Source organism: Crinia signifera, chromosome 1 (assembly GCF_055691185.1).
Source record: "Crinia signifera chromosome 1, ASM5569118v1, whole genome shotgun sequence".
NCBI classification, from domain to species: Eukaryota; Metazoa; Chordata; class Amphibia; order Anura; family Myobatrachidae; genus Crinia; species Crinia signifera.
Window position 1 is genome coordinate 327,248,809 of NC_139217.1, and position 12,870 is coordinate 327,261,678.

Consider the following 12,870-nt stretch of genomic DNA (forward strand, 5'->3'; position numbering starts at 1 on the left):
AAACAGTTTGAGGACCCCTAGTCTATAGTATAGGCTGTTCTAAACATTTAAATAAAATAAGTGGACAGGAAAATGTTAAACATATAATAAATAAATACACAAACATAATAGCCATAATAACCAGTACTGCACTTTCTAAGTTCACAATCTCCCACTTCATGGTAAGGCTCCTGTCTCTTCCTCCTTGCAGCTGCTCTCTGGTCCATTGCGATGTTTGAGTGCTCAGATGCACACATACAGTAAATGTGGTAGAAGAAGCTTGAACACTAGGCATGTGCAGAAGATCTGCTCTGTCCCTTACACTGCATGATGTGGTGGCAGCGCTATTGATCATATTATATACCAGTGCTATTGTTGTCATATTTTAAGGCACTTGCCAAGAGGAGGGGGGTTTCCAGGCAACCAGAAACGCCCCCTGCGTTTGACTATGCTGTAGAGATGAGCAGGTAGGCGATGGTAATAAGCAGTGAGGGCTGGAGAGAAATGGGATTTGATGATGTCAATGGTATTGATGGTGACTGAACAGGTGATGATTACCATGAGAGATACCAGCATAGTTGAGAATAGGCTGGAACCGAAGGATGAGCTGACATCATTGCACTGACAAATTGGGACTGTTCTCACAATATCCTTATAGTGGCAGGTGACAGGTAAGTTGAGTCCCAGACTGTGTGCTAGTGAGGTCAGAGTTTAGTAACAGGATTGGCTGTGGGAAGTCATGTTCCCTGAACTAAGGTGGCTGCGACTATGGCTGGAGAAGAGGTATCTCCAGCATGATGAGGGCATGGCTGCAGCCTGCAAACATGTTGGTGAGGAGGAGCATGGTTGATAACTGTGCGGAGCACTTACCTGTTCTAGAAGAGACAGCACCAGGGTGTTTGGATGAGCACTACTGGACTTGAGCTGAACCACACTGACACCAGCTCACCCACAGACAAGGTGTGTTTGATTCTGCAACCTCGGAAGAGATGCTTCTTGGCTTAGCTTCAAGAAAGATATCTGACTTGCTAACCTCAGGAGGAGCATCAAAGGATTTATCCCTAGGGAGTCTTCTTTCAGTCAACTGCTGAATGGAACCTTCATATTGACTGATAGCATGGGCCAGATTCAAAAAGGCTCATCTGTTTCTCTTACTGTCTTTTACATTCTTAGATGGAACAAATATCTCCCAAATCAATCCAACTCTTTCTGTGGGTTCACGTGACAAACCTTCATCTGCTCAAGTAAAAAAACAAAATCTCCAGATTGTTGTCCCAAGAGGGGGTTCCAATTGTAATAAAGTGTCTGCAGTTCACAGTCTCTGCAGATGATATAGATACCACAATTCCGGTGTCTCAAGTGTCTTATCCCTGTCCATTGCTTCAAGTGGTCTTTTCTTCTCAGCTGGCAATCCATGTCAGTCAATTTCAGACACAACATCCTCTCTACAGTCTAAAATTCTTTAAGATGATACAGTGCAATTACTAATCCAGTTTCTTCTACTCTGGCATCTATGTCTAAACACTCATCTAAAGCTCCAAATAATTTAAAGGCTGTCTTATCTAAAGTTGATCTTTTAAGTGAAATTTTTGGTTTGACTTTTCCCAATAAGCTACTCCAATTAGTGAAGGAAAGTACATATACTGTAATGCTTCTGAAGATGATACAGGTTCCATCCAAAATGCTAAACCTTCAGTGAACGTCCAACCCACCAAGTGCTCATCTGAAGTTTCTTCTGACATCTACTTTGATTTAGATTTATCTCAATTCTGTGACCTGGCTTTGTCAGTATCTCATCAATATTAAGTCAAGTTCTCCAATTAGTGTTTCTCCTACCAATACTGTGAAATATTACAGCCTTCAGAGGAAAGTTTTTGACCCCATTTTAATTAAATCCATGGATCCACTGCTTAATAATCTTCCTGCTTTCATTGAAGTGGTATATAAAAAGTTTTCATCAAAGCCAGCTCTTTTGGGATCTTTCAAAGGTTCCACTCAGTTTACCGAGAATCTACTACTGCTCGTTCAGAACCATCATTTTCCAAGCAAGATCCAGCTTCATTGGATCAAAGCCTTTGGAATTTCAATAACAATAATACTTCCAAAGTCTCAATCTGATGAGTTGGATCTTGGTTATGCTTCCATCAGTGATTCTAAGTTTACTCTGGTTTCATCTACTACCCACTTCCTCAAGAAATCATTTGAAACTCAATTTTGTGATTTCTGAACAAGATCAGGATTTGTTGGAAGGACACATTAAGAGTTATCAAGCCATTAGGAATAAAGAGATTTTAAAACCGTAGTCCATCGATTTAAAGATGGGTGTTGTTTCTTTCTGTTCTTCTTCAGGTCCTTTCTGGTCCCAGGAATGCAACATTTGACATAATGAGAAAATAATCCAACATGTACTTTGAATATGAATTCAGTTTCTCATAGTGAATTTATTGATGATTCAAGGTACATTATGCTGGGTCCTATCTTTCCCAACCATGTTTTTTTGGAATAAATTCCAATAATATTAACAGGTCCTCGGAGGAAGCCTCTTCAAGCATTTCAATCAAGTTGTCATGGAAGTACAGTTTCACGTATCCTAGTTCATAGTGCGGACTCTGTCACTAAGCCTACTGACTTCTTAGATTATTACAATTCTGACTATGAGGACCATGAGTGATTAAAAAGATCTTACTCTTGAAGTTGAATATTGTGAGAACATTTGAGGACTCTAGCTTGAATTCATCTGAAAATAATTTGCCTGGAATCTTTGGTTTCCTTGCTCTGGATTCAACATTGGTGTCCAGAGGCCACCCCTAAAGGGGGAAGGGGGGGGGATACTGTCAGGAATCACTATGTGACACAATGATTCTTACATGCTTGCTGGAGTGCTAGGTTGCAAAGGTCAGGTTTCCATGCTGGCTTTCCATCTCCCAGTTCAGCTGTTGTGTTTACTGTGCCCCACACTATGGGCCTTATTCTAGTTCACACTTTCTGACAAAATCCTTCTTAGATGGACAAAATCATGTGCACTGCTGGGGGGTAGATGTAAAATGTGCAGAGAGAATTAGATTTGGGTGGGGTTTTACTTCAAAGTGAGATCTATATTGCAGTGTAAATATAATGCAACCAGTATTTATCCTGCACAGAAACAAAATAACTCACCCAAATCTAATTCTCTATACACATTTTACATCAACCCCCTGCAGTGCAACACCAAACAGTGGGAAGAATACAGCCAGTGAACACTCACCCTCCCCGGCCGCACTTTTACACCCCACCGGTGACTGCACTGGCCGCGCACAGTAACATCTAGCAGCGGAGGTAGCAGACGGCCATCCTTCATTCGCGCCCGCACTACATACCCTGGACTGCCTTAAACCCATTAAGAGGTAGGGAAAGCATAGCCCATCTCACCCCACAGACTTTTTACACTGCTTCAAAGAGCTGCAAACATTGTTTTAACCATTTCCTTTTTCACAGGTGCCATTACTGTATATTTTTCTTTTCTTTTTCCACCCTTTCTTTATTTCTTTCTATCTATCCCTCATACTATAGCGCTATTTGTTTTATGAAATCTCCCCTGCCCCATCACTAATTTGGGTAAACCACTGCAGAGTTATGTGTATCGGTGTCCGTACCCGGAAGCAGTACCCCAGTTCCGCTACAGCAATGTGAGAGTAGCTGTTCCTCCTCTTGCTCACTGGCCCTGCATCTTTACAGCAAGAGGAGGCCAGCTGGAGCTAATGGGTGATGGAACTGCAGCTGGGATGATAGCGGAGTTGTGTCCAAGCCCCCCGTCGCAGTGAATGTCGATTTATACTTGCCCTGGCTAACTGTCCTATGTCCCTTCCTCTCTCTTATGTTCTCACCTCTCTCATTCTCATATCTCTTTCTCTCTCTCTCCCTCCCTTCCTTTCTCTCGCTCGTTTATTCTTTTATCTCCCTCCCTATAATAGGTGGGAGGCAGCAAAAAATCTGGTGCCTAGGGGCGGTTTGACCCTTAAATCCAGCCCTGCCCACAGCTGATCCTTTTAAGGGTTACCCAACTGGGTCAAGGAAGCTGTCCTCCCCATAAACCCACAAGGTGCGGAGGCCAGACCAAAAGAATATACATGAACAAACAGGAAGAAGACAATCTAGAATTTATCCAACAGACACCTCACCTGTAGAAAGAAGAATACTGAATAAGGGCATTACATTTATACCAACCAATTCCCATGATGATTTCTATTAGAAAATAGAAAACCATCGATTTGCGAGAAACTTGAATTTTTCTAAAATAAAAAAGCACAGAAGCACCTTATCCGAATAGGATTGCACCCCATCTTAAAGCACATCGCACTTTTGATCCCCTTCATCAATTTGCTCCATTAAAGTTTCAAACCTCAAGCGCAACCAAAATTTTTTCACAATCTTTTACTAGCTGAGCAACAATCATTGAAAGGCTCCGCAATTATAAGCCATCCTTCGGATAATAGGGGAGGGATTGCAATTCAAGATATTAATCAATATAAACAAGAAGATTATGAACTTGCGAGCAGGGCCCTCCTACCTCTATGTCAGTTTGTTTCTACCCAGTTTGTTTAATCACTGTTGTTTCCAATTGTAAAGCGCAACGGAATATGCTGCGCTATTTTAAAAAATGGTACTTGTTTCTTAGCACTGCGCCCGTCGGGTCCCATCGCATATCATTAGTTAAGGTATGCGATGGGACCCGATCTGACCCGATATTCAGGTTTTAAGAGCTTCCTATACAATTTTAAAATCGCGTCTCATCGTTGATGCGACGCGGTTACACCGGATTTCACATTGTACAGCCACCCTGATGGCTGATTACAATGTTAAATGCACCCACACACCCGATTTTAAATTGTGCACCCACCCTGATGGGTAACTATTATATGAAATGGCCCCCCCCATTGTTAACGCCACCCCACTATCAACGCCAACCCGAAGCGTGGCGAGCGTCGGCGGTAAGCGTCCTCCGACCTTTTCATACCCCCACTATCCACGTCAGCGTGGAGTTGACTGTAGATAGTGTGGTGAGCGCAGCGAGCCACCGAGCCTGAAGCGTGGCGAGCACAGCGAGCCCCGTGAGGGGACGTGGAATACATGTGAAGTAATCCGCGACCTTTCGCGGGGCTAGCTGCGCTGGCCACGCTGCGGGCTCGGTGGCTCGCTGCGCTTGCCACACTATATAAAATCAACTCCACGACGACTAGGATAGTGGGGGTATGAAAAGGTCATAGGACGCGTACCGCCACCCCTCGCTGGTTGGCTGCACTCACCACGCTTCCGGTTTGCGTTGATAGTGGGGTGGTGTTAAAAATGGGGGGCATTTGACATAGTAATTACCCATCAGGGTGGGTGTACAATTAAAAATCGGGTCTGGGGCTGCATTTAACATAGGAAACACCCATCAGGGTGGCTGTACAATTAAAAATGCGATGCGACCCGATCTGATAGACCCGATGACATAAGAAACAATTGGCGGATGTGTCCACATATGAAAAATGAAGTCATAATTCAACAGAAAAATACTAAAAAGAATTGGACACTATTGTTAACCAAGCACTATTAGAGAAGACATTGGGGGACATTTACTAAGAATATGACTTCGTATTTGTATATGAATGACATCAGCTGGCTTCGTTCGCATTTTATTTTTCAGATGTAAAATCTAAATTTACTAAGCTCCCGAAGTGACGCCATTTGTATTTTCCGATGTCAAAGCCAATTTTCATGGGTTCATATTTTTTGATACGTATTCCTATTCTTGTTACAGTACGTTTTTTCTAGGCCTAAAATAGACACGTTTAACATAATACGTACTGTATTTTTTACATGTTGTTTTTTCATTTGTGATAGGGTAAAATTCCCAAACAGGGAAGTGACTTCTCACAGCATATATATCGGATTAAAATATTGATATCACTTATTTATTATTATATCTAAAAAGATTAACATATTTTTTTACCCTTGATAATTTTTTTATATTAAGAAAATAGTGCATTTTGGTTGCCCATAGGAAAAGCACAAGTATACCCCAATATCTTTTATGGCGACAGTGTCCAGATAAAAAAATAATGTGGTTAGGGAATAAATTATATTTGATCACAAATGCAACCATTATTTTTACGGCAAGCTGTACTAACTAATGTTTGCAATTATTGTTATTATTATTGTTGTTGTATTGTTAGTACCTTCTCTCTACAACATCATTCTTAAGGCCCATACACACTGGGTGACTTTGAGCTGAAAGTCGCTCAAAACACCCAGTTTGAGCGGCTTTCAGCTCAAAGCCGCCCAGTGAGTATGCCCCAGAGATGAGCGGTGAGCTCTGCTGCGTGCTCCCGCAACATCGCTGGGAAAGCCGTTCATCTCCTGGTAATACCAGCAGATGAGTGGCTTTCAGGACGGCTTTGCATAGCTCTGCGCTATGCAAAGCCGTCCTCTCCCCTCCGTCGGTGCCGGGCAGGGGGAAAGTCGCTCAGTGTGTATGCACTGAGCGGCTTTCCCCGCACCGATGATTAGCATCATCAATGTCCATACATTCTGAGCATAGTCGCCCAAGTGTGTATGGACCATTAGAGAACATACAGTATTACATTTGCAAAGTGCTGTTAAGGTCGGCCTTTTTTAGTTACAGTTATATCCATATGTGATGTGTTTGTGATTATTTCTATAAATAATGGTCATAAATATTTTTTTTCAGCATCATACCGCCAGACAGCCACTCAGTCCCGGCCCACACAGGAAACAGTTTGTCAGATGTGGACCATCAAATTCTATGTTAACCAAGGATTTCAGTGGTAGAGCAAGCCCTCCAAGAGCAGCTCATAACCACTCCGCCTTGGCAACATATGCAGCCACCACCAGTGGAAGGTAATAATTGGGACCAAAAACACCACAAAAGGTGCGTTTTCCGTTTTCAATTTGATTCTTTTAGATATGGACTATTCCACCTGCTCGGAATACATGTGAAGTAATCCGCGTGCGCTCGCCACGATTCGGGCTCGGTGGCTCGCTGCGCTCGCCACACCATCTAAATTCAACTCCACGCTTCGGGTTGCCGTTGATAGTGGGGTGGCGTTAACAATGGGGGGCCATTTAACATAGTAATGACCCATCAGGGTGGGTCTGGGGGGGGCATTTAACATAGGAATCAGGCATCAGGGTGCCTGTACAATTAAAAATCGGGTCACATCGCATGCGATGCGATGGGACCCGATTTTTGATTGTACAATGCCCTACGATGGAAATCTTGGGCGCCCAGATAATACACAGTTACCGATTTTCACTATATAGAGTAGTCTTGGCTGCCGAGACTATTTTTTTATTCGATTTACATTACATGGGAGCACGCATTGGAATCAAATCAAATGTAGAAAAACCATTCAATACCCATTCCATTTTCTTTTTGATTTTGCTTCTATAAGCCAAATTGTATAGAAGAATAATGCATATCTCACTGTGTGTATGCTCTATATAACATTAAGCCACATATTACATCAAGTCAAACAAATAATAATCTCTCTTAATTTAAAACATTTTTGGTAGTTCTATTGGGTTCACTTCTTTTTATTTTTTATTTTATGTGCTGACAATAATTTTCAAACATAATTTTTTGGCACGCTCATCTTCATAAATTTAGAACATACAGTACTACAAAGTTATTGGGCAAAAATGTGTAAAGGTACCCTCTGTTTTAAAATTTTTAGCCATAAAAAAAACACACATTCTTGGTTTTGTCTACATTATTGGCACGGAGGCCTGCGTTTCTGGGCATGTGCAGAGGTAGGGTGCGTGCAGGGCGTGCGGGGGGCAGAGAAGGATGGGGGGTGCCGGGCTGCCCCATTACCATATGGGAACGCCCAGCGTTCCATGGGCAGTGACACAGGAGCGGTGATGTCAGCTGCCCGCCCATATCCGTCCCAGCGTGCACGCATATGGAAGGTTTGGTGGATTTGCAAGGCTGGGATTCACAGCCTTGCGAATCAACCAGAATAACCCTCTATACTTCCAACACAATGTAGATGGTACTAAGGGCAGAATTATGTATAGTGTTTGAAAAGCTAAATTAATAAATGGATTAGTTACAATGTTTGCTTAGTAATATTGTATTACATCCATAAATAATGTTATACATTTTCAACTTAACTATAAAATTATTAATTAACAATTTCAATAAGGTTCACAGGGTGACTGTAGGGCAATTTTTTGTGTTATGTTTCCCAGAAAATAAAACAGGTGCCATTTAGTACCCATATCAAAGTATACTTGGTTTTTAAAAAATTGTTTCTTACATGCTGCTTTGTGAAAACCACAGTAGTGTTGAAATGAGTCATATTCCTTAAATAAAGAATGTTTACTTATTTGTGATTTGAAAAAAACTGCAACTAATGTTATTTTCTCTATTACACAGTGGTGGAAAACATTGGCCAGTCACAGGTCATTGAGGCTTATGATGAGGAGGCTTATGATGAGGAGGGAGCCGTAATGCCCCTTCCAGCAACACCACCTCTACAGCTGTCATCAACCCCATTCTTTAGGCTGGAACACAGTGACCAAATTCCGTCGGCAGAATTCTTTTGAACTTGGTGGTCACATTATGAAGTCCATCAGCAGGCTACAAATATGCAGCAAGTGGGCCATTAGAATTACCGAATATACAGGGCAACAAGTCACCTTGTTGCCCTGTATATTCAGAGAAATAATCAGGAGCCACTCAAAGGCCCTTATTCTGATCGGTGCGGATATATCCGCGTGCGTTCGGCCCGCCGATGTTTTGTGTCTGCGCATGTGCAGAGGCGTCTCTGCGCATGTGCGAGCGGGGCATACGGCCAAATCCCGCATGATCTGTGAACACTCCGAACAGGGGGTGGAGATGGGCGTGAAGGGCTATTTGGGCTCATTACCATATGCATACGCCCCGAGTTTCATGGGCGTTCCCATGCAAACGCTGGGCGTACGTATGGTAATGCAGTCGTGACGCACGTGTAGGGGGCGGACATATGACATCGCCGGATGTCAGCTGCCCGCCCAGATCCCTGCTTTTGCACGGAAACATGTCCGTGTGGTCTGAGGTTGCGGGAGCTGGTGGAGCATTCGGTCCTGCATTCGATGGTCTGCGACCATCGAATGATGGGGGAGGTTCCCTTAGATGGAGGAGGCGTATTCCGTGAAAAATACACGTGCGGTCCGTTCGGCCAGCTTCTTACCGCATACGGACGGAGTTGGCGATCCGTATGGAAGGCGGGGTTTCGCACGCACGGTCCTGGCCGCATATTCGGCTCCGGCCGCACCGATCCGAATAAGGGACAAAGTCTTGTAAACAATCAAACGGTGTATTAAGATAAACTTCAACGTTTCCGGGGAGAGTTTCCCCTTCATCAGGATAAAAACCAGTGTACAGAGCAAACATTATGTAACGCTGTTTTATTCTTGGTCTTGGAATATAAGTTTATACAGTGCCTCCACCCTAAGCAGTGTCTTATGTAACAATGCAAATTAAATATATATAGTTGGTGACAACTATCTGGGTGAGCTTGGGGAATCACCCGAAATAATGATCTGTAGGATTAAACAATTGAACAATTTATTTATACCTCTGTTGCTAATACACACAACAAGTTATATCCTACAATACCGGTTCACGGTTGATAACAACATATATACATATATCTCCAATCATAAGCACAGCTTTATTTTACAGGATCAGGAACTTAAGGAGACGGATATCATATTCCTCTTGAATGACTCCTAAAATAAACAGTTATCCAACTTTAACAGATACCGTATGGCTGCAACCAATAACCAAAGTATACATTGAATACACTTAAAGGTAAACTCTCATCATTTCATCCTCTATTGTCATACAATCTCACCAAAATTTCAGGGTTCAGCTCAGAATTAGTATTGCGCAATAATGTATGTACCAACCTTGTGCACAATATATACTGGAGAAACTAGTCAAACTGTAAGCGCATGCATGTGTTTAGTTTTCTTTTGTTAGGATTCCTTGCGGAGCCACTTATTTAATGTTCCTCCCCAACAACAGTTTGTTACCTGAGTCCTGTAAGGTAAGTGTGCTGAGGAAACAAAGTGACTCTGGGTGCAATATATCAGTATAAGGTATTTGTAATCCACATCAAGACTATAAAGAAGAATTTATCCTGCGAATCCTGTGGTCAAACTATGTAGGTTACTGAGCTCTTCCGCTGACGCTGTAAGGAGTAAACAAACTGCACTTGGATCCAGCCTCATATACTTCTCTTCTTATTATATTATCCTGGCGGTGGCTGCTGAATATTTAAACCATCTGTCACAGTCTATCACAGAGTTAGTACATAAATGGACAAATTCACCCACAGCAGTAATAATGACAGTATCTGGATTATACTAAATAGTGACCAAGGTATCCTGATTGACAATGAATAGTTATGTATAAATTTCAGCGTGGGACCTATGCACTTTCCGTTAATAATCTTTTCCTCAATATAGTCAGCGATAGATGCTTCTGTTGTGAGGTAGAGTGACAGACTTAATATTGATTATATACTTTGTATCCACTGAGCCTTGCTCTTCACAGATAGATGATAGTCCTGCAGGCAGGGGCGGATTGGGGACTAAAAGTGGCCCTGGAAAATTTCTGAAAGTGGCCTCATGTGGGCGGCAACAAATCTATAAAGGGCGGAGCCAACATAACAGTAGGTGGGATTATTACATCATTATACTTAGATACATTGGTGACAAGCAAAACTAATGCCACACATCGTAATGCACATTACACATCATGTCGGGGCTTTACAAATTTTCATAAAACAGGGACAAAAGGGGATAGTGTACTCCTCCCAGTATACTCCGAAAATCCACACCGTAATGCCTATTACAGGTCACAAACCCATTACATAGTATTCCACATGCAACGATGGCCTGCCAGGCTTGTTGGAGCCGGGCCCCTGGCCCCCCAAACTAACGACTACACTACGTTGTATATAAGTCATTTTACAAGATTCCTTTCAGATGTAGCAGTACACACCCACGCTTCTAGGTGCCACGTTCACAATCTCTCCATATATGGAACTAGACACGCCCTCTGGGTGGAGAATGACACGCCCCCTCAATGGGACGCTGTGCAAAATTCTATTACCAACTATAATCTCCCTGAAACTAGATTCCAAAAGTAGGCAAGTATGTGTTACTTACAGTTAGTTGATGCCACAGCCACTGGACTGCTGAGATTAGTGCGGCTGCGGCCATCTTTACTGTGGGTAAAGGTGCCCTTATTACATAAACGGAAAAACGGACATCTCCTAATCCTCAAACAAAAGCCATTATGACCTGTGTGATGTTCAGGAGTGTCCCCGTGTGATGTTCAGGAGTGTTTGATGGTATGGCCGTTTTTGGTTTTTAGAATATGTTGTTTATATATATTTTTTATAGACACGCTTCTTGATAAAGGCACCGCAGTGTGCCGAAACGCGTTGAATATATTAAGTGTCTTTTAATCCTGTTCGGTGATTTTGGAGTACTTTTCGTCCAGTATCATTTGCATCATATATACCCGGGTTCCAACAAGTATGGTACATTGGCTGTATGACTTGTGATCCTACACCGTTTTATATTGAATAAATACCGTTTTTATTGGAATGAAATGGTGAGACTTCGCATCTGTTGAAAGAAACCTTTATATGAGTCATCTGCATTATCACATGTAAGCATACATGTAAGCATTCGCTTATCGTTACACAAGTGAGGTGACCCTGTATTTCCCCAGGATCGTTTGGGAGCTGGTGTGGGAGCACTGTTTCCTCATAGTCCCCTTCACACTATTGGAGAGAGACTGCCATTTATTGCAATATATCCTAATATTGTTGCATTATCCTTTTGTTTTTTCCACATTGAAAAATCTTTGGAGAAAACTACTGGAAATTACGTGGACTCACATCTATTTTGTTGGGACAGTACTATCAGCGCAAAGTGAGACTATTCCTTTTGTATTTTTCTGTCTATCTAGTGTGGTACGGTGACCAACATTATAGTCTCCTGCAGCTTTAAGTCATACAGCGCCAAAGGTGGAATTTTTTTGCTTTTGTATATCTTGTGTTTTCACCGTTTATTTCACTTAGGCAGCAGTATGTTCCAACATAGAGTTAATAGAAACAGATTGATCAAGGATGCTTTTTCGTTCAATGACGATACCCACCATGTAGATCTAGAAGATGCCACTCTAGAGGGACTTATGAATAAATTAGAGAATGTCCTCTTGAAAGAGAACAAGACGTGGTGGGAGATCGTTAGTCTTGAAAAATATGTAGCCGCAAATATTATACCTAAAGGCCTCAGGATTGACAAAAAAGCATCCTTTGATACTGGTTCTACAATGTTTAAGACTAAGTGGGAAGAAATTGTAAATAATTGTTCATTCGCACTCATAGACCTAATTCTAGTCGAACGAAGGACAGAATTAAAGGAATTGGAAAAACAAATACATGAGTATGAAAAACTAGTGGGTCCTTTTGTGGACATGGAGGATTATAAACAATTAGAGATGAGAACAGTGGAAAAAATCAAAAAGAATGAGAGAGATCTCATGCTAAAAAAATCAAAAAAATTTAGAAGAGATCATCCAGAAGTACAAACTAGGATATGTGAAGATAGGGCTAAACAAATTAGCACCCCACGAGTTGTTATTAACAAAAGAAATCGAAATTATCCTAGGAACAAACAATTTAAACAGCATAACGCTAAAAAAGAATCTCCACCACCTTTAAGTTCCTATAAACCCCCTCCAGATAAATATCAAGGCTCAAAATACCATTACAAAAATAGAGATGAAAGAGACAATTTCCACCGTGCGGAACCTTTTCTGAACCAACGGTCCCGTTGGCGGAG

At 42.0% G+C, this 12,870-nt stretch overlaps 1 long non-coding RNA gene and 2 gene segments (V, D, J or C); 1 reads left to right on the forward strand and 2 right to left on the reverse strand.

Moving 5' to 3' along the window:
- LOC146081244 (uncharacterized) overlaps nucleotides 1–8,708 on the forward strand; it is a 50,442-nt gene extending 41,734 nt beyond the window's left edge. The window contains exons 2-3 of the long non-coding RNA XR_014475097.1: nucleotides 6,689–6,889; nucleotides 8,399–8,708. This is a non-coding gene — a long non-coding RNA (uncharacterized LOC146081244). The remainder of the gene's footprint in view (nucleotides 1–6,688; nucleotides 6,890–8,398) is intronic.
- The window catches only part of LOC146081239 (Ig heavy chain C region, secreted form-like), a 198,084-nt gene that overhangs the window by 86,257 nt on the left and 98,957 nt on the right, over nucleotides 1–12,870 (reverse strand).
- Nucleotides 1–12,870, reverse strand: part of LOC146081229 (immunoglobulin heavy constant gamma 2-like) — a 170,518-nt gene that overhangs the window by 58,261 nt on the left and 99,387 nt on the right.